We start from the raw sequence: 3570 nt of genomic DNA, 5'->3' as shown, positions 1-3570 counted from the left end.
TATATATATATATATATATATCTGAGCTTCCAAAAGAGCATAAAGAGGAAAGGATCAATTAAACTTGTTTGATAGGAGGAAATGTGTGGTACAAAAGAAATACCACTGGATTTTATAAGTCCAAAGTCTGGGGGTTCAAATCCTGACTTTTCCATTACACATGCTATTTATATGAATATATATTATTTATATGAACATCAAGAAGTCATTTTCTCTCTATAGGTCTCAGTTTTCTCCTTTGTGAGGGGTCTGCAGGAGAAAACTTCTAAAGTATCTTCCAATGTGGAGTCCTTTGCACCTTGCTTCTTGCCTTTCCTATTGTGAAGCTAATACACACATTTATTAAGTCACCAGAGAGAAGAAGCCAGGCAATAGTAGATATTAGGCCTAGAGTCAGGAGGACCTGAGTGATGGAAGTCTCGCCTCTGGCACATCTTACTTGTGTAACTTTGAAAAAAATCATTTAACTTATCAGGAGCCCACAAGACTATCAAGGCCATTAATTATGTTGCAAAGTGGTTGCCAATCTTCACTGGTATAGGGGATTTCTTTTTTATAAGGAATTCCCTCTAACAGTGAAATTGGGTCCAGATAAAAAGAAAAAAATCATGAAATGAAGAGAATTAAAACAGACATTTTATTCACTTGTTTCTTTCTTACTTTGAATCTTGCAAATGATAACATGATGTTTAAGTCATTTGAAAAAGGCTTAAGTTTTCTTTATGAGTCTTCTGTAGGAAAGCTAACAGAGTTACACTGAGCTATTTTTCAACATGAGAGTGTTTACATCTAAGGGCATTCATTTAAGACAAACTTATTCCAATTCATTAAACAAAGGGACTTTCAGAAAGAAATTATTATCTAAGATATAGTAAATCCATGTCCTGTGGGCAACTTGGACATTAACAGAAGCAGGATGTATTGTATAAATTTATAGTATTAAAAATATGAAAGCTGGAGTAATGGCACATGTTTCCAATCTCTGCTGCTAGAGAGGCTGAAGCAGTAGAATTCCTGAGCTTATAAATTTTAAGCTGCAGTAGGCTGGCACTTACTGTATCCATACTAAGTAATCCAGTATCAATATGTTGATTCTCATGGTAAGTCCACCTTGCCATCCATTTAATGGGACCCTCTGTGACCCAACTTGGTGTTTTCTTGGTAAAGAAACTGGAGTGGTTTCCCATTTCCTTCTCCAGCTCATTTTATATAAAATGAGGAAATTGAGGCAGAGATCAGAGATTGCCTGGGATCATACAATGTTTGAGGCTGGTTCTGGAATCAGGACCTCCTGACAGGCTGGATACTCTATTGACTGTGCCACCTAGCTGGCCCTCCCATGTTGCCTAAAAAGGGACAAATCAGCCCAGCAAATGGAATAGTTCAAAGATTCTAAGTCCAATGGTAAAAGTAAAGTATTGGGCCTAGGAATAGCCCCTACACTTTCAGTCTGGGTGAGAGAGGGATTCTTTAGTCTTTAAAAGGTAAAAAAAAATGAAATCCTTATCTAATTCCCCAAATTAAGAGATTTTTTAAAAAATGAGTTTTTGCTGTTATTTTCCATTGCTTACATCATCATAGTTATCCTAAATATCCTTCCCTGTCCCCTCACAGGGAGCCATCACATATAACAAATGGTATTTTTTTAGGGAGCAAAAGAATCAGCACAAATGAGCAATATATTGAAAAACCCCCTGAAAACATGCACAATATGCAGCACCTACAGATCTCCCACCTCTACAAAAGGATATATATTGGAGGATGCCCTATTATACCTTTCACGTGAAGCCTGCTGGATCTATATAATTTTATTAATTTGCTTCTGCCCTTTTTTAGTGTGTTACTGTGCTTTCCTTTTTACGCTATTGTTAGTTCTATATAAAAAATATGGAAAGCTTCACAAATTTGTGTCTCAACCTTACACAAAGGGCCATGCTCATCTTCTCTGTATTATTCCAGTTTTAGCGTACATACAGCGAACAAAACACTCCAAATAACAGGTTGTTTTGGGGTTGTTTTTTTTATTCCGGAGTGGGGGAGGGAAATAGGGAATAAGTATGAAAGAAACCATTTAGATATCAAATAAGACAAAGATGTAACATTAAAGACATCAGGGCTGACCCATGCATTGCCAAAATCTACAGAGGCTAAAATGACACCAAGAAGACTCACAATCTCTGAGCTGGTTAGCAAGCAGCAAAAGCCTGATCAAAAATGATTTTGTTTCTGAAAGTTAATATTACATCATTTCTAAGATCCCAACTTGGGATGACTAGATGAAGGCTGACAATCTAAATTAAATCTTAATGTCTCAAGAGGAGGCTACACATACAGTAGTCACTGATACCTGACAACCCTGACTGTGCCTTCCAGACGCACCAAAGTCAAAACACGAGGCATAAACGTGGCAGGATAACAGTATTTTCCATGCATGCTAGCAGAGTTGACTCATAATGAATTCTATGCTCTCGCTTCTCCTGAGGAGGTCATCGAATCCAGCATCTGAAACTGGTCCTTAAGAGCTTCATTTGCTTCTTGCTGTTTCCAAGCAAATTCAGATGGTTTTGCAGAGGGCTGATGTGCCCAGGACATTGTCAGTCTGGAGGCCTATTGCTTTGTGAAGCGTTTGGGGGCTCTCATGACAAAAGGTGTCTTAGCAGAAAGAAAGTTGCTATATAAATCTGAAGAGTAATGGGGATTCAGTCACTGGTCAAATAGGAGACAACTTGTGGGGCACTGGCTAGTCAAGCTGGGCCAGTGTTTTGGGGGGGCCATATCCTATTGGGAAGTTTTTCCAGGGCTAAAGATTTGGGAGGTTGGGGAAGGCAAAACAGTATGGAAGAAAAGGAGGGTCAAAAAATAGCATGTCAGGGGGGCAGTTCGGTGGCTCAGTGGATTGAGAGCCAGGCCTAGAAATGGGAAGTCTTAGGTTCAAATCTGGCCTCAGACCTGTCCTAGCTGGGTGACCCTGGGCAAGTCACTTAACTCCCACTGCCTAGCCCTTACCGCTCTTCTACACAATATTGATTCTAAGAGGAAGGGAAAAGTTCAGAAAATTAAAAAACAGCATGCCCAAAAAAGGACATCTTGAAAGTACAAATGGGAACTAGAATCCAGACATGGAGGAAACAGGTAGCCAGAATCAGGGGACGAGTCTCGTAGAAGGATTCAGAGAACAAAAACTCATTAAACCATACAAGAAGTCCAGACTCAAGTTCTGATAATGCTGCTAAGGGGCTCTCCTCCTTCCATGCTTGGGGGTTTTCTCTCTCATCAACAAGTCTAGTCCCAACTCCTTGGCCCCTTCCAATGCCTCACAGCAGAAGCGAGGAGAGCTTGGTTGAGGAGGAAGAGGGCAGACCATTCAAAGAGTTCAAGGATGTCTCAAAAGCCAGCAGATGGTATTATGGGAGGGCAGGGGGATGTCAGAATGAATCACTCAGGCAGCCGGCCAACACTTACTGAAAAGGCTTTAAGACTGCAGTGTTAGTTTTACCCTAATATACATACTGGGAAATGCAACCCATTTTAATTTATAAAACTAGATTTGCTCATGAAAAGTTGGGTAGA

General features: G+C 39.8%; 1 non-coding gene across 1 annotated transcript; it reads right to left on the bottom strand.

Annotated features, from left to right (window-relative positions):
• Positions 1 to 1881: 1881 nt before the first annotated feature.
• LOC123254557 lies at positions 1882 to 1986 on the bottom strand. Its single transcript, XR_006506682.1, has one exon. It is a non-coding gene; the product is annotated as a U6 spliceosomal RNA (small nuclear RNA).
• Positions 1987 to 3570: the final 1584 nt, after the last annotated feature.

The sequence above is a fragment of the Gracilinanus agilis genome, unplaced genomic scaffold (assembly GCF_016433145.1).
Source record: "Gracilinanus agilis isolate LMUSP501 unplaced genomic scaffold, AgileGrace unplaced_scaffold24809, whole genome shotgun sequence".
Classification (NCBI taxonomy): Eukaryota; Metazoa; Chordata; class Mammalia; order Didelphimorphia; family Didelphidae; genus Gracilinanus; species Gracilinanus agilis.
This window is presented reverse-complemented; position numbering and strand designations above follow the sequence as displayed.